Source organism: Bos indicus, chromosome X (genome assembly GCF_029378745.1).
Source record: "Bos indicus isolate NIAB-ARS_2022 breed Sahiwal x Tharparkar chromosome X, NIAB-ARS_B.indTharparkar_mat_pri_1.0, whole genome shotgun sequence".
Lineage (NCBI taxonomy): Eukaryota > Metazoa > Chordata > Mammalia > Artiodactyla > Bovidae > Bos > Bos indicus.
Genome location: NC_091789.1, coordinates 110,935,919 through 110,954,456, shown reverse-complemented (window position 1 = coordinate 110,954,456; position 18,538 = coordinate 110,935,919). Strand labels below are relative to the sequence as shown.

General features: G+C 46.4%; 1 long non-coding RNA gene across 1 annotated transcript in view; it reads left to right on the top strand.

The window, feature by feature from the left end:
• The first annotated feature begins 1,142 nt into the window (after window positions 1-1,142).
• Window positions 1,143-18,538, top strand: part of LOC139181356 (uncharacterized) — a 65,757-nt gene continuing 48,361 nt past the window's right edge. Inside the window, exons 1-2 of the long non-coding RNA XR_011565338.1 lie at window positions 1,143-1,385; window positions 3,719-3,797. This is a non-coding gene — a long non-coding RNA (uncharacterized lncRNA). The remainder of the gene's footprint in view (window positions 1,386-3,718; window positions 3,798-18,538) is intronic.

Below are 18,538 nucleotides of genomic sequence, written 5' to 3'. Positions count from 1 at the left end.
TATTTTCAATCAAACAGCTAGGGGCAGCCCCAGTGCTCCGGAGCCTAGCCAATCCTCAACCTGCTTACCCGGGCTTGCCTGTTCCTTTTCGCAGAACCCACATTAAAGGCTCTTGCCCACCAGTTCCCACTCTCCCTCTGCTTCTTGACCAACCCCAGTGCTTCCCTGTGTGCTCCTCCTCCCGTGGCCTAGCCTGCCCCCTCCTCTTGGGATTTGTAAGTATAACCACTTATCTTGTCTATGCCTGTCATCATCTCTTGCTCTGTTGGCATCACCAGACCTGAATCCTAATAAAAAACCTATGTTCTGAACAGGAGGACCTCACACTGGCAAGGTGGAGCCAATATTTTCCTTTTCTCCCAAAGGTTCCAGCAGGCTTTCATTTGTGAACTTTCTGGGTGCATGTGAAATGCTAAATGTGCTGGGTTACTTAGGGCAGACACAAGAAAGAACTTCCCGCCAGTAAGCAAGTACACCAGAATAACCTTATTCCGGGAGCATCTTTAGAATAGTGGCGTCAACAGCCTGCAACAACAACCCAGTGAGCTGAATCCCCCACAGAGCAGAGGCAGGGACAGAGGCTGGCGGCCGGCTCCTGCTGGCAGAAGGCGTCAGGATTTCACCACTCAGCGGGGCACGGCCCCACCCCTCGCTGAAGGAGGCCAAGAGGTTCCCTCCGGCCGGTTCCTGCAGACAACTGCGGTCATCTGCACCTGAGAAGGGAGGGGGAATGGGATTACCGCCTTCCCCGTTGCCCTGGGGCTCTGGGCCCGGTGACGCGGGGCATCCTGGCCTGTGTTCGCAGCTGCCTGCCGGGAGCCGGAGCCTGTCAGCTCGAGCGGCAGCGAGGGAAGACATTTCTGACACAAAACCCCAGGGGAATCCACGGAGGAGCTGGGCTGTCATTACTTATTAACAATGGGCCTGATCCCCAGCCAGGCAGGCCCAGGGAAATAGCCTGTAGGGAGGCCGGCCTCCCCGCTACGAGGTGGCTTAACACTCTCAGTGCCGGAGGGAGCTGTTGGGGGAGGGGTGTCAATTGTCACATTTTTTGCAGGGAAGAGGGGCCATTCTTTACATATTAGACAGAGGCGCGCCGGTCCTCGTCTTCGCCTCCTCCTCTCGGTGTCCGCATTCTTTTCCGCTTCCCTGCCCCCTCTGGTTTGAAGCCGGCAAACCCACAGGATGTGGGGGACTGCGCTCCTCCGGAGAAGGAAGATTTGAGCATGCACACAGCCTGAAACCTGCGGCTAACATCCTGGTAACAGACCAGGAGAGGTGCACAGACTAGCTGGTCGTTCAATCTGGTTATTGCCTCTTTTCTCCCCCTCGATGATTCCTGGGCTCCGGCGCCGGCACTCTCTCTCCCAGCTCTGCGATCTCAGGTGGGCAGAGTCACCACCTGCAGGTCGAGCTTCCTGGGGAAGCAGAGGCTGAGATGGAGATTGGCATGGGGGACGTTTTTTTAGGGAGGATTTCTAGGATCAGCACCTGGAGATAGGAGGGGGGTGGAGGCCGAAGCCAGCAAAGGGGGAAACTGAACTACAGGGGTAGCTCGACGGAAGCCTCCGCTGGAGCCCCACGGAGATCTCTGGAGCTGGGGTGACCCTTCGGAGTGGTTCGCAGTTGGGCTGGAGGGGTGAGCCTCCAGACGCGGGCGTGGACCAGCCCCGGGCGTGGGCTGCTCCGGAAGCCGCCATGGCCCTGGGCAGGGCGGTTTCTTCAGCCTTGGGGAGGGGCTGAAGGCCACTCTCCAGCAGCCCAAGGTGTATGGATGGGGGAACCCGGCCACCACCCCCTTGCCTCCCCCGGAGGCCAGCCTGGCCTCCTTTCCTGTTTCATCTCCTCCCATTCTTCCCGCTATCCCTCCTCTCATCCCTCTTTTCTTCCCTCTTCCCCGCAGGAACTATCCCAGAGGTTTTCAAAATTTTAAAGGCCGTCCAATCCGGCGGGCCAGTGCAAGTTTACAATCAGCGAAACTGCCCTAATTGAGGCAGAAGGTCTGAGAACCACCCCCACCCCTCCCAACTCGGGCTACCGTCGTCTTTGCTATAAAACACTTCGTAATCCCTAAAAGAGCTGGCTGGCTGAACTCTGAGCATTTTTTTCCTCTCTAATTGGGCGGTTCCAAACTTCACCACAGGGGGTGCTAAATTGTCACGGGTTCTTTTATTTGTGTCAACGGGAGCAGGAAGCGTAGAATTGTTATGTGTCTGTAATGTAAATTCCGCGGCCGGATGTATCTGTTATCTATTCGGTTTCATGTACTTTAGGAGAAGGTACTGGACCTAACTGGTGACACGCACTTAGGAATAGTCAGGTAGCATGTTATCACCAAGCCCACGCTCTGGAGCCCACCAAGACCTGAGCTTCTTCAATCAGCCCCAGAGGTCTTGTTTATTAGCATAAAGGGCCTTAGTAATGAGTTCCCACTGGCGGAAGCAGTTCGAGGGGGGAGTGGATTGGTCAGGCATCAGAGCTGGACTTCAACACTTGGAGGGCTCAGGCTGGGAAGATGCGGTTCGCTCTGTGGTTGGTTCTCGAAGGAATGGCCCCGCGGGCTTGATTCCTAAATGATCCTACGAGCATCCAGTGACTGAATTGGTGAATCTTGTGCCCCTGGAGTCAGACTAGAAGGTTAGAGAATCCCGCTGCAAGACTTTCCTTGCATTTGCCTTGGGCAAACTTTCCTGAGAGGCGCTGCTGGAGCTTGTAAAGGATAGGGGGCTGGAAGGTCATGGAATTTACAGGACCAGTTATACGGCTGCTTTGCGTAGCTTGTTCAGAAGTTGGCTTAAAGACTTCCTCTGACAGTAACCTGGTGGCACGGTATGGAGAGGGGCCCTAAGACCTCACCCTCCTCGAATTACTGAAAGGTACAGGGCTTCCCTCATAGCTCAGTTGCTAAAGAATCCACCTGCAATGCAGGAGACCCCGGTTCAATTCCTGGGTTGGGAAGATGCTCTGGAGAAGGGAAAAGGCTACCCACTCCAGTATTCTGGCCTGGGGAATTCCACGGACTGTATAGTCCATGAGGTCTCAAAGAGTTGGACAAGACTGAGCGACTTACACTTCACTTCACCTCTCTCACAGATTTACCAAAAAGAACCTAGTGGGTTTTTATGCAAGACCAAACTGGCTTAGGTCAATAGCGCCAGCCTAAAACCCCACCTCATCTATAAAACTTTAATCAGCTGTGAATTACCACCTTCCCACATTAATAACCACTGTGTACCTCTGTGTTTTCTCTCGGGTATGATAGGGGTCTGCTCCTTGCATCCTCTGTCATAAGAAACTGTAAGGACTATATGCATTGTGTTCTTAAACCCTTCCCAAACTGGTTGGATTCACAAATTGGAGAGTGATGTCTTGGGGTTGTGGGGAGGTTAAAAAAAATCAGTGCTCAGAAGTGTCCGCAGCAGGGAGGCCCCCCGTGTTCATTATGAGCGGAGTGTGGATTAAGGGCTGGTATGCACAGGTGCCATGAACTGCACTGCCCTGTGTCTACACAGTGCTAGGGCAGATGAAGCTTGACTACTAACAGTGTCTGTCCAAGCACAGATCCTGTACACAGTCAAATAATCAATGCAAAACCCTGGCAAGGAGAGGAGATTAGGTCATTAGATCTGATGGCTTGGAATGCTGGTTGCCTGCTGAGGATGGGAACCAGGGTTGTGAGTTACATTCTCAACTTGGGTTAAATCTTCTCTCCGTACAGCCTGGTTCTGAAGGGTGGAGTCAGAGTCATCAGGAAACAGAGGGTTCTCAGCCAGCAGAATCATGCTTATCTGTATCAGGTAAGTCCCAGTGTGCAAGACCTTCGAGCACAACTTTGGTACTGAGTGTCTTTCGGCCCCTTGAGTGGACAAAGCATTTTCTCTGTCAGTGTCTGGTTGGATCTTTGTTGTTGTTGAGTCACTAGTGGTGTCCGACTCTTTGTGACCGTATGGAATGTAGACTGCCAGGCTCCTCTGTCCATGGGATTCTCCAGGCAAGAATACTGAATTGGGTTGCCATTTCCTCCTCTAGGGGATCTTCTTGACCCAGGGATTGGTTGGACCTTTAGAGCTGCTGAAAATGTGAGGGTTGTGGGGCAGAGAGCTGCATCTCCTTGAGCTGACCAATAGCTATACCTCCCATGTTGCTTGCTGATGAAAGTCTAGATTTTTCCTGATGTTGGATAGCAATGTGTTTGTGAAAGGCGGGCTTAATTCCAGGACATGATTCATAATTGTACTAAACCATAGTACAAATAGTACTTTTTTTTTTAAACTGTAGTTGATTTACAATGTTGTATTAATTTCAGGTGCACAGCCAAGTGATTCAGTTATACATATATATATATATATTCTTTTTCAGATTCTTTTCCATTATAGTTTATTACAAGCTATTGAATATAGCTCCTTGTGCTATACAATAGGTCCTTGGTGGTTATGTGTTTTGTGTATAGTAGTATTTATATGTTAATCCTAAACTCCTAATTTATCCCTCCTCTCTTCTTCTTTGGTAACCATAAGTTTGTTTTCTGTGTCTTTGGGTCTATTTCTGTTTTGTAGATAAGTTCATTTGTATCATTTTTTCAGATTCCACATGTAAGCAGTATCATATGATATGTGTTCTGTTTGGCTTGCTTCACTTTGATGATCGCTGGGTCCATCCATGTTGCTGCAAATGGCATTACTGGGTCCTTTTTATGGCTGAGTAGTATTCCATTGTATGTGTGTACCACATCTTCTTTATCCGTTCCTCTGTCATTGGACATTTAGGTTGCTTCCTTGTCTTGGCTATTGTAAACAGTGCTGCTATGAACATAAGGGTGCCTGTATCTTTTCAAATTAGAGTTTTTGTCTTTTCTGGATATGTGCCCAGGAGTGAGATAGTTGGATCCTATGGAAACGGTGGGTGGTTGTTGTTGTTGTTTTTACAAACATTACTTCTTGATGATTTAGTTTAGGGAGTCCCTTTCCTGCCCAATAGAACTTAACAGGGATCCTGGTGGCGGGTTTCTCAGAAGTCTTTTTCTCTTCAAGAAAAGAGAAATGTTTAAGGAGATTGTTGCCACCATCACCCATCCAACGTTCTTCCTGCTTTTGGATGCTGTTTGTAAGGATATAAGATACTGGAGCAGCAGCAGTTATTTTGTGACTGTGAGGAAATGATCAAACAGAAAGGTCGTCAAGGACCCAAGATCTTTCTACCTATCTGGCCATCAAATCTCAGACCACCTACCTCTGGGCTGCTTGTTCTATGTGAAATGCTTTTTATTGGAAACACCTGAGAGCATCCTGATGCTACAGTCCCTAGTACAGTCCCTAATTTAATAGTTAAGAAAGCTGGGAGAGATTAGGTCATGGAGTTAACTAGTGGCAGAGAAGGGCCTAGAATCCAAGGGTTCCAGTTTCATCCAGGATACTCTATCTCTGAACTCTTAGGGAACCCCAGAGGCCACCTCATGGCCAAGGGCACCGATGATCAGGCTGGCACCGATGATCAGGCTCTGTGCCTCTGCTCAAATCAGGGCAGTGTGGCTTTTATCTGATTTATCTTATTGGTTCCTCATTAACATTCTGTTTGAACTATGAGGCTTAAACATATTTTATAAACAATGTCCCACCCTTTACAACAGTGGCTGACTTTTTACCCCACCACAGTGAAAATTGTAAAGAAAATCTTTTCTAAGAGGAAACACCCAGGAGGGGTGGTATTTTATTTCCCAGGTTTAAGCCCAGAGATCCTAGCAAACCACTCACTCTCACGCTTACACACACAAGTCTCAGGCGTGCACACACACACACACACGCACTTCTGAAGCATTTGTATGCTGTGTGTGTGTGCTCAGTATGTCCAATTCTTTGCAACCCCACGGACTGTAACCTGCCAGGCTCCTCTGTCGATGGGATTCTTCAGGCAAGAATACTGGAGTGAGCCGCCATTTCCTCTTCCAGGCGATCTTCCCGGTCAAGGGATCAGACCTGCATCTCCTGCGTCTCCTGTATTGGCAGGCAGATTCTTTACTGCTGAGCCAGTGGCGAGGCTCGAAGCATATGCACGCAGACATGCTATTCACTTGATTTTTTCCGTCCTGTTAGGTGTTCTTGGGTTGCAAGGCAGAATGAGATGCAGAGGCTAACACAGGTGTGAGAGTTTATGAGAGCCCCTGGAGGGCTGCTGCCTTGGTTCTGGAAATAGCCACAGCAGAGGCCACATTTGTCATCTGTCTTGTCCTTGGGTGTTCCAGATTCTGGGGCCACCTCCGTTCTTGAGACCCAACTTGTCTTGGCTTCCACTGCTTGCTCTCAAGGTGCCCAGAACTGGATCTGGACACCTTGGTCTGATCGGGTGGGCTCCACACTACACTGCATGGACCCACCAGCCTTGCTTGGGGCAGACAGAGTTCTCAAGCCAGGGTATCTCCTGTCTTTCCTGGGGTGCTGAATCCTGACCCGGTCAATGGTAACAAGACAACAGAGTTAAATGCAAAAGGAACCTGGCTGTCCTGAAGATGGGGCTATGAGCATGGCAAGTACCTGACATTTACTCAGCCCCAGTACAGCCTCCTGAGAACTGGGACTTGCCTTTTTCTCCCTCATCTCCTCTGGGCGACCTCCTTTCCTACCCTTCCTTCGCTTTTTCATTCAGGAAGCATTTCTTCATTGCCTACTATTCCTGTGATCTATTGCTGGATAATAGTCCCCATATAGTGGCTTCCAAAGAAAATCATTTTATTATATCTCACAACTTTGGGGGTCAGAATTCACATAGGGCTTGGCTGGGCGATTCTTTTGCTCCTTGTCACATGGCTGCGATTACTCAGTGGTATTTGCTAGCAGCCTGGTTGGTCTGGAAGGTCAAGGTGGACCAAGTCAGGTACCTGGGCAGGAAAGGCTAGAAGGCTTGGGTTACTGAGCTGAACTCCCTCTTTATGTCACTCAGGGTCTCTCCAGTAGATGAGTATGACTTTGCACATGGCGGCTATAAGAGTGAGTGTTCCAAGAGACAGGAAGTGCTGCCAATTGCTTGAGGCCTGAGCACCCAAAGTGGCATATTTCCCTTCTGCCGTATTCTATTCATCAAAGAAGTCACAGAGGCCACCCAGATCAGAGGGGTTGGGATGGGAGCCTAGACTCTCTTCTCTCAATGGGAGGAGTGTGAAACCAGAAGTGGCCAGCTTGAATCTGCTACCTCACCTATCTGCTGGGTATCATGAGAGATGCTGTTCAGTAACAGAGCAAATAATATGAGTACCGCTATTTTGTTTCCTTATTCCTTCCTCTAGGTTAAGTCCAGATCTTGGGGTAGACTTTCCTGTTGCCCCAAATTACTGGAAAAACTCCACTGGACCTTGTAATGGGGGTGAGCGGAGCAAGGGCAGAGAATCTGGGCAGTACAAGAGCTGCTCTCAGGAGGTCATGTGGGCTGGGAGCGAGATCCAGGAGAGAAGACACTGACGCTAAGATGACTGGGGCCAGGGAGGGAGAGGGGAAAGAGGAAGGCATGGTTGGCAGTTGTCGGGAAGGGTGGACCTTTGATGTGGTCTAAATCTGAGTTCCTTCTAAAAGCAGAGCCTAAAAATGAAGACTTGGAGACAGGGAGTTCATTTGGGAGGTGACCTCAGGAAGCACACTGAGGGGGAGGGGCAGGAAACCAGTGAAGGGTAAGCTGAGGAGCAGGTGGGCATCTAGGGGCTCAGTCATGCTGGAGCCCCCCGGAGACTCTGCAAGAGCTACTCTGGAGTTGTCAACCCAAGAGCAGCAAAATTGTGTTATTTAAACACTGAATTCCTCCCAGCGTTGACCAAGAGTTGATCCTAGCATCTTAAGCTCACAGTACCTTTGCCCTACTCTGCACCAGTGAGCATCCCAGGATAGTCACTGTGTCCAGAAGCTGCCTGTTGGTGGCCTCCAGGGTGGTTATAACTGTCTGATTTATGATGAGAATTTCTAGTCCCTTTGCCACGGGACATGCTCAGCACCTCTGCCTCTCACGCCTCCACACTGAATTCCGGGTGAAAGATGCCCCCTCCCCCAACACGTGCCGCATAGCCCTGCTCCTCCACCTTCCCACAAATTCAACATTACAGCCCGCATGGCCCACGGATGCTTTGGGAGCCAGTGGATTCTCTGTGAGTTACATGAAGAATGCCAACTTCTAAGTCAAGGTCAGGTCTGGGCCAAAACAAAGGTGCTGGTGGGGACAGTGGTGCATGCACTTACCCCGCGCTGGACAGCACGGTACTCCGTGCAGCACAGAGTCCAGGCGGAAGAAGGAAGAGGCAACTTCAGAAACACAAGGCCAACTTCTTGTGTTTTCCAGGGCTTAAGAGACATGTGGCAGTACCTACTCCATCGAGGCCAGACCAAGTTAGCAGGTTGGTTGGCCCTCTGTGGAGGAAGTGACTTGCCCTCTTTGAGTTTCTATATAGTCGTCTCTCGGGCTTCTTAATACCCTAGCGGGCTGTGATCTGTGGTTCTATGAGGAAAGAGTGAGACAGTGCATCTTGGTGAACACTGGGGAATTCAGAAGAGTGTTCAGACTGAAAGCTTTCACGTGATTATGACTGTTATGGCAATGCAGAGTGCTCTGTGGAGACAACCTCCACCTTGGTTTATGCTCCTCCCATAGGAGTCCCTACTCCATGCTCTGTTGCCCTGCCTCCCAGACTCCTAGCAGGATCTCTGGGTCCTTGGTTACTCCATGAAACCTGTTAAGAAATTCTGCTTTTCTAGTGGTCTCTTCTTGACAGAAGGGAGTGCCCCAGACCTCTAGCTCACGCATATGCCCTAAGATGTCTTGGGCCATACCACGGGGGCCTCATTTACCAGTTCATGCCAATACCTCATTCTACCTAGACTCTCATGGGTGATTGTGTATTGAGATAGGCAGGCCTTTCTGTTCCAACTGCCCTCAGTTAGGGGCGCCTTTCAAAGGGCTCAGATTATGTCTAGGCTGCCATCTTAGGATGCTATTGGCTGCAAGTGACAGAAACTCCCAACACAAGAAGATCCCTAAGACGATACTTCTAGGTTCTCTCTTCTCTGATCCTCTCAGCTTTGCCTTTCTGGGCACATGTGTCAGTGTCAACCTCCAACTGGTCCCAAAAAGGCTGCTGCAGTTCCAGGCATCACATGCAGGTACACAGCCTCTAGTAGGGAGGAGCTGTTCCTTCCAGCCAGAGATGATATTCCAAACATTCAGCAACCAGTACAGCAGGGTATGGACCAGTGGGAAGAAACTCTAGGTGTGCTGGCACGGGCCTGCTGAAGGTCAGGACGGTTTCCAGGGTTGCATTCCTAAGAGGAAGGAAGCCCCTAACAGAATTAGCTTACACAGCAGTGGAACACATGACTCCATCCACAAAACCTGTTTCTAGAATGGTGAAGATTTTGCCATGAATTGTGAATGAAATCTCCCTTCTTGAAGGTAGACATGTGAGTTAGATTCGGGTTTGTTTAGCAGGTTGGAGGCTAGGGAACCCATCAGATTCACCTGTTTCGCGGACTTACACCTCCCCGCCATCATCCCTCTGAAATCACAGTCTTCTTGTGCCGACCTGGGATCCACTGTTAAATCTGGCCTGAGCATCTCGTATGTATATTTTTCAAAATTTTAGTTTGAAAATTGAAATTGCAGGAATAAAGCCACAGACTTCCACATACACTTCACCCAGATTCACCCATTGTTGACATTCTGCTATTTTCTGTCTCTCTCTCTCTCTACACACACACTGATTATTTTGATGGAATAATTTCAGTCAGTTACAGACATTGGGTCCTTGACTCCTAAATCTTGAGTGTGATTCTCCAAAGAACAAAGACATTTGCTTACATCATCCCAGTACAATGATCACATTCAGGAAATTTAACATCAATGCAATACTATTATCTAATACAGAGCACATATTCAAATTTCAATAGTTGTCCTGAAATGTCCCTTTTAGTAGTTTTTCTGCTCCAGAGTTTAATCCAGGATCACATATGATCTCTGGTTGCCTGGTTACTTCATTCCCTTTCAGCCTGCACCAGCTCTCCTTAGCCTGACCTTTGATGTTACTGATGCTGACAGTTTTGAAAAGTACAGGACCATTTTGCAAAATGTCACTCAATTTGGGTTTGCTTGATGTTTTCTTAGGGTTAGATTCAGCTAAGCATCTTGGTTTTGCCTCCTTGCTGCTTTCTGTAACTGCAAGTGATTTAAGCTTTTATGAAAGTTATGTTTTTGATGTCTGCAAAGTAGAAGTACTGTTTGGTTCAGTTAGGCCCATTTCATGGATGGACAGACTGAGCAGTTCTTAGTCATTTGGGAGAGCCAGGATAAGGTTAATCCGAGAGGCCTTAGACAAACCAGCAATTTCTGCTCAACTGCCTGCCTTTCTCCCTCGCTCTTGCTCACATCCTGTCTCCTCCAGCTTCTCATAGCCTTCTCCTCGGGCTTAATTGATAGGCGAATTATTGAGTGTTTGGCCAGGCGGGGGGCCAGGAGGCTGTCTAGAGCCTGCAGAGCTTGCTTTTTAGGTTAAGGTGGGGATGAGTCTGCCAGCAGCCTCCCACTGACAAGGGCGTGATGGATTTCCTCCCATTCTTTGCTAGCAATGCTTTTGTTATTTTGCATTTTGTGCAGCACATTTCCTCTCGGCAACTCAAGGCCTTTTGCAGAGTCTTATGTGATGAAAAATAATTCTGCAAGGTAGGCAGACCGGGCAAGGCCTGAATACGGAAACTGCATTCCTATCCACATGTACAAAATCCCTGCTGGGGCCCGTCTGTGTTGGGGCAGTGACATTCGACGTCTGTGGCACTTGGAGACCATAAGAGAGCAAGGACATGGGCAGAGGGGGATGTAGTTGCCTTTGGTAAACTCCAAAAAAGCCCCTCTCCCTGTGCTTGGGCGACTGGCTCTTAAATAAGAAAAGGGAGGACTTTGAGAGAGAAATAAGGGAGGAAGGAATGGGCCAGTGATCGAAAGGAGGAAGTCAACACGTACAGGAAAAGGTGTTCAACAACCTTGGTCATCCAGGAAATGTAAATTCAAACCACTCTGAGATTGTAATATACCCATCAGAATGACTAATACATCAAAATGTATCTTTACCTCAGTACTGAAGAACGTATGAGTTTACTTTGTAGAAATTCATTGAGCTGTACACTGATAACATGATACTTCACAAAAGATTTGCAGTAAGACAGGAGAAAGAGTAAGGGAAACACAGACTATTGGTGAGGTCCTTCTGTTGGTGAGCAGGTTGGATTCCCATAACTGTCCTTGGGTCCGTTTGTTCCTTAATCCAGAGGGACCACCACTCACTCCTCCTGTTCATGTCAGCAGAGTCAGTATGCTTTTTAATTTTCTGGTACTTAGTTTTCTATCAAAATTTGTGGGCCAAAATTTCATAAACGGCAAAACTTCTATTTAGAGCAAAGCTAAGGGCATTAGTGATTTTTGACTTCATTCATTCACTCATCCATTCATTCAGCCATGAAAGGAAAAATTATGATTCTGGAAGCCTTTGGCTAGGACTTTTCATGTCTCAGTTCAGTTCAGTCGCTCAGTTGTGTCCGACTGTTTGCAACCCCATGAATCACAGCACGCCAGGCCTCCCTGTCCATCACCAACTCCCGGAGTTCACTCAGACTCACGTCCATCAAGTCAGTGATGCCATCCAGCCATCTCATCCTCTAGATGTCAACAAGACATTTTAGCCCATCTGGGGAAAGCGTCAGAGGTGAGATGGGGGTGTGTGTAAAAACTGCCTTCTGTCACTTTTCCCCTAGATTTCTGAACTGGGGGGCTAATTCCTGCCAGAGTGAAAGGTGACAAGGTCGCGACAGCCTTGAAAGAGGATGTATTAGTTTCCAGGGGTTGCCGTAACAAAGTACCATAGAGTGAGCGTGGTATAAACGACAGAAACGTATTAATATTGTCCCATTGTTCCGGGGGCTAGAAGTCCAAGATCAAGGTGTGGGCAGGGTTGGTTCCTCCTGAGGGCGTCTGGGAGAATGTTTCAGGCCTCTCGCCTAGATTCTACAGGTTTGCTGCAGTCTTCGGTGTTCCTTGGTGTGTGTCTTTCTCCTAATTTCCCCTTTTTATAAAGACACAAGTCATACTGGACTAGGGCCCACTCCAATGACTTCATTTTAATGTGATTACCTCTATAAAACCTTATACCTTAATAAGATCACATTCTGAAGTACTGAGGGATTAGGACTTCAACATACAACCATGCCTCATTTTACTGTGTTTGCTTTATTGTGCCTTGTGGAAGTTGTGTTTTTTTAAAACTTGAAGGTTTGTAGCAACCCTTGGTCGGGCAGTCTGTGGGTGCAATGTTTCTAACAGCATCTGCTCACTTCGTTTCTCTGAGTCACGTTTTGGTAATTCTTGCAATATTTATGACTTTTTCATTGTTACTACATTTGTTTTGGTGATCTGTGTTTGGTGTTACTATTGTCATTGTTTGGGGGTGCCAAGAACCGTGACCATATAAGATCATGAACGTAACCAGTGTGTGTTCTGACTCCTCTTCCACCATCCAGCCATTCCCCCATCCCCTTTCTCCTCCTTGGGCTTCCCTATTCCCTGAGACAACAATATCAAAATTAGGCCAGTTAATAACCCTGCAGTGGCTTCTAAATGTTCAAGTGGAAGGAAGGGCTGCATGTTTCTCACTTTATTTTATTTTTTTAAATTTAAATTTATTTATTTTAATTGAGGCTAATTACTTTACAAACTGGAGCCTATTATACAGACTGAAGTAAGCCAGAAAGAAAAACACCAATACAGTATACTAACACATATATATGGAATTTAGAAAGATGGTAATGTTTCTCACTTTAAATCAAAAGCTAGAAATGATGAAGTTAGTGTGAAAGGCACATCAAAAGCCAAGATCAGATCAGATCAGTTGCTCAGTGGTGCCCGACTCTGCGACCCCATGAATCGCAGCACGCCAGGCCTCCCTGTCCATCACCAACTCCTGGAGTTCACTGAGACTCACGTCCATCGAGTCAGTGATGCCATCCAGCCATCTCATCCTCTGTCGTCCCCTTCTCCTCCTGCCCCCAATCCCTCCCAGCACCAGAGTTTTTTCCAATGAGTCAACTCTTCGCATGAGGTGGCCAAAGTACTGGAGTTTCAGCTTTAGCATCATTCCTTCCAAAGAAATCCCAGGGCTGATCTCCTTCGGAATGGACTGGTTGGCAAGATAGGTCAGGTCAGAAGCTAGGCCTCTTGGACCAGTTAACCAAGTTATGAATACAAAGGAAAAGTTCTTGAATGAAGTTAGAAATGCTACTCCAGGGAACACACAAATGATAAGAAAGTGAGAGTTCCCTGGCAGTCCAGGGGTTAAGACTCCACACTTCCACCGCAGGGGACACGGATTTGATCCCTGGTTGGGGAACTAAGATCCCACTTGCCGCATGGTATGGCAAAACAAACAAGAAAATGGGGGAAGAAAAAACAAATTATAAAGCAAAACAATCTTATTGTTGATATGGACAAAGTTCTAGTGGTCTGGATAGAAGATCAAAGCAGCCACAACATTCCCTTAAGCCAAAGCTTAAACCAGAGTGAGGCCCTAACTCTCTTCAGTTCTGTGAAGGCTGAGAGAGGTGAGGAAGCTGCAGAAGAAAAGTGTGAAACTAGCAGAGGTTGATTCATGAGGTTTAAGGAAGGAGGCTGTCTCCAGAACAACAAAAGTACACCATGAAACAGCAAGTGCTGATGGATAAACTGTAGCAAGTTGTCCAGAAATCTAAGATCATTAGTGAAAGTGGTTACACTAAGCAGCAGATATTCAGTATAGATAAAACAGCCTTCTCTTGGAAGATGATGCCTTCTAGGACTTTCATAGCCAGAGAGGAGAAGTCACTGCTCGGCTTCAAAGGACAGGATGACTTGTTAGGAGCTAATGCTGCAGCTGGCGCCGGTAAATTGAAGTCATTGCTCATTTACAATTTTGAAAATCTTAGGAGCCTTAAGAATTATGCTAAATCTACTCTGCCTCTGCTCTATAAATGGAGCAACAAACCTGGATTACAGCCCATGTGTTTACAACAGTTTACTGAGTATTGGGCTTCCCTTGTGGCTCGGCTGGTAAAGAATCCACCTGCAATGCAGGAGACCTGGGTTCAATCCCTGGGTTGGGAAGATCCCCTGGAGAAGGGAAAGGCTACCCACTCCAGTATTCTGGCCTAGAGAATTCCATGGACTATTCCATGGGATTGCAAAGAGTCAGACACGACTGAGCGACTTTTTCTTCTCTTTCTGTCTTATGAATATTTGAAGGTCTCCACTGTTGAGACCTACTGCTCAGAAGAAAAGAGTCCTTTGAAAATATTATTGCTCAGTGACAATGTACCTGGTTACCCAGGAGTTCTGATGGAGATGTGCAATGAGATTAGTGTTGTTTTCATGCCTGCTAAGCACAGCATCCATTCTGTAGCCCATGGATCAAGGAGTCATTTCAAGTCTTATTATTTAGGAAATACATTTTATAAGGCTATAGCTGCCACAGATAGTGATTCTTCCTCTCATGGATCTGCTAAATCACTTCAGTCATGTCTGACTCTGTGTGACCCCATAGATGGCAGCCCACCAGGCTCCCCCGTCCCTGGGATTCTCCAGGCAAGAACACTGGAGTGGGTTGCCATTTCCTTCTCCAATGCATGAATGTGAAAAGTGAAAGTGAAGTCGCTCAGTCGTGTCTGACCCTCAGCGACCCCATGGACTGCAACCTACCAGGCTCCTCCGTCCATGGGATTTTCCAGGCAAGAGTACTGGAGTGAGGTGCCATTGCCTTCTCCGATCATGGATCTGGGCAAAGCCAATTGAAGACTTTCTGGAAAAGATTCACCATTCTAGATGCTATTAAGAATTTTCATGATTTGTGGGAAGAGGTCAAAATATCACCTTAACGGGAATTTGGGAGAAGTTGATTCCAACCCTCCTGGATGACTTTGAGGGGTTCAAGACTTCAGGGAAGGAAGGAACTGCAGATGTGGAAATAGCAAGAGAATTAGAATTACAAGTGGAGCCTGAGGATGCGACTGAATTGCTGCAGTCTCATGATAAAACTTGAACAGATGAGTTGCTCTTCATGGATGAGCAAAGAAAGTGGTTTCTTGAGATGGAGTGTACTCCTGGTGGAGATGCTGTGAAGATTGTTGAGATGACGACAAAGGATTTAGAATATAACATAAGCTTAGTTGATAAAGCAGTGGCAGGGTTTGAGAGAACTGACTCACATTTTGAAAGAAGCTCTACTGTGAGTAAAATGCTATCAAACAGCCCTGCATGCTACAGAGAAATCGTTCATGAAAGTAAGAGTCAATTGATTCAGAGAACTTCATTGTCGTCTTATTTTGAGACTCGCCAGAGACACTCCAACCTTTGGCAACGAACACCCTGATCGGTCAGCAGCCATCCACAATGAAGCAAGCTTGTCCCAACAAAAAGGTTACCATAAACTGAAGGCTCAGATGATGGTTCCCTTTTTTTTTTTTAGCAATAACATATTTTCACATTGATATATACATTTTTGAAGATATAATGCTATTGCACACTTAATGGACAATGGTATAGTGTAAACATAACTATCATATGCGATGGAAAACCAAAAATGGGTGTGACTTGCTTTATTGTAATACTCGCTTTATCGCAGTGGTCTGTAACCAAACCCACAGTATCTCTGAGGTCTCCCTGTATATTTGGGGGTGGGATACACAATTTAGCCCATGCTAGAGGGGAATGACTCCACTAAAAGAACTGTTCCTCCCTGTCTCCACATTGTGTCTGGGTGATGAGGGACCAGTAGCTTCTCTTTTTCTTATTTTAACTTTTTAAATATTAGAGTATAGTTGATTTACAACAAAGTGATTCAGTTATGTATATGTAATATCCATTCTCTTTCAGATTCTTTCCCATATAGGTTACTACAGATTATTGAGTAGAGGTCCCTGTGCTATGCAGTAGGTCCTTCAGTTCAGTTCAGTCACTCAGTTGTGTCCGACTCTCTGCGACCCCAAAGGACTGCAGCACACCAGGCTTCCCTGTCCATCACCAACTCCCGGAGCCTACTCACACTCATGTCCATTGCATCGGTGATGCCATCCAACCATCTCATCCTCTGTCTTCCCTTTCTCTCCCACCTCCAGTCTTTACCAGCATCAGGATCTTTTCCAATGAGTCAGTTCTTCGCATCAGGTGGCCAAAATATTGGAGTTTCAGCTTCAGCATAAGTCCTTCCAATGAATATTCAGGATTGCTTTCCTTTAGAATGGACTGTTTGGATCTCCTTGCAGTCCAAGGGACTCTCAAGAGTCTTCTCCAACACCACAGTTCAAAAGCATCAATTCTTTGGCACTCAGCTTTCTTTATAGTCCAATTCTCACATCCATACATGACCACTGGAAAAATCATAGCTTTGATTAGATGGACCTTTGTTGGTAAAGTAATGTCTCTGCTGTTTAATAAGCTGTCTAGGTTGGTCATAGCTTTTCTTCCAAGGAGCAAGTAGGTCCTTGTTCATTATTTATTTATATAGCAGTGTTTATATGTTAATCTCAAACTCCTAAAGTCTGTTTTCTATGTCTGTGAGTTTGTTTCTGTTTTGTAAATAAGTTCATTTGTATCATTTTTTTACATTCATATATAAGTGATATCATACAGTATTTGTCTTTGTCTTTCTGACTTCACTCAGTATGATAATCTCCAGGTCAATCCATGTTGCTGCAAATGACATTGTCTCATTTTTTTAAATGACTATATATATGTATGTGTGTACCACATCTTCTTTATCCATTCCTCTGTCAGTGGACATTTAGGTTGCTTCCATGTCTTAGCTATTGTAAATAGTGCTGCAATGAAGATTGGGATGCATATGCTGCTGCTAAGTCGCTTCAGTCGTGTCCGACTCTGTGCGACCCCAGAGACGGCAGCCCACCAGGCTCCCCTGTCCCTGGAATTCTCCAGGCAAGAACACTGGAGTGGGTTGCCATTTCCTTCTCCACTGCATGAAAATGAAAAGTGAAAGTGAAGCCTCTCAGTCGTGTCCAGCTCTTAGCGACCCCATGGACTGCAGCCTACCAGGCTCCTCCGTCCATGGGATTTTCCAGGCAAGAGTACTGGAGTGGGGTGCCATTGCCTTCTCCTGGGATACATATATCTTTTCAAATTATGGTTTTCTCTGGATATATTCCCAGGAGTGAGATTTCTGGATCATGTGGTAGTTCTGTTTTTAGGTTTTTTTAAAGGAACTTCTGGGAGTTAAGGTGGGAAAGAGGTTCAAGAGGAAGGAGATATATGTATATTTATGGGTGATTTATGTTGTTGTACAGCAGAAACCAACACAACTTTGTAAAGCAATTATCCTCCAATTAAAAATAAATTAAAAAAAACTTTTATAAAAGGAAGTTCGATACTGTTCTCTGTACTGGTTGTACCAATTTATATTCCCACCAACAGTGTAGGAGGGTTCCCTTTTCTCCACAGCCTCTCCAGCATTTAGTATTTGTAGACTTTTTGATGACGGCCATTCTGACCCATGTGAGGTGATACCTCATTGTTGTTTTTATTTGCATTTCTCTAATAATGAGCAATATTGAGCATCTTTTCATATGTTCATTAGCCATCTGCGATCTATTTAGATCTTCTGCCCATTTTTTGATTGGGCTGTTTGTTTTTTTCGATTTTGAGCTGCATGAGCTGTGTGTATATTTTGGAGAGTAATGTCTTGTTAGTTGCTTTGTTTGCAAATATTTCCTCCCATTCGAAGGGTTGTCTTTTCATTTTGTTTATGGTTTCCTTTGCCATGCAAAAGGTTTTAAGTTTAATTAGGTCCCATTTGTTTATTTTTATTACACAAGAGGTGGATCCAAAAAGATATTGCTGCAGAGTATCTGCCTATTATGTCAGAGTATTCTGCCTATGTTTTCCTCTAAGAATTTTATAATATCCAATTGGACATTTAGGTCTTTAATCTACTTTGAGTTTATTTTTGTGTATGGTGTTAGAGAATGTTCTAATTTCATTATTTTACAGGTAGCTGTCCAGTTTTCCCAGCACTACTCATTGAAGAGATAGTCTTTCCTCCATTATATAATCTTGCCTCCTCTGTCATAGATTAATTGACCATAGGTGCATGGATTTGGGCTTCCCTGAGCACTGAAGAATTGATGCTTTTGAACTGTAGTGCTGGAGAAGACTCTTGTGAGTCCCTTGGACTGCAAGGAGATCCAACCAGTCCATCCTAAAGGAGGCCAGTCCTGGGTGTTCATTGGAAGGATTGATGCTGAGGCTGAAACTCCAATACTTTGGCCACCTCATGCGAAGAGTTGACTCATTGGAAAAGACCCTGATGCTCAGAGGGATTGGGGGCAGGAGGAGAAGGGGACGACAGAGGATGAGATGACTGATGGCATCACGGACTCGATGCACATGAGTCTGGGTGAACTCCGGGAGTTGGTGATGGACAGGGAGGCCTGGCGTGCTGAGATTCATGGGGTTGCAAACAGTCGGACACAACTGAACGACTGAACTGAAC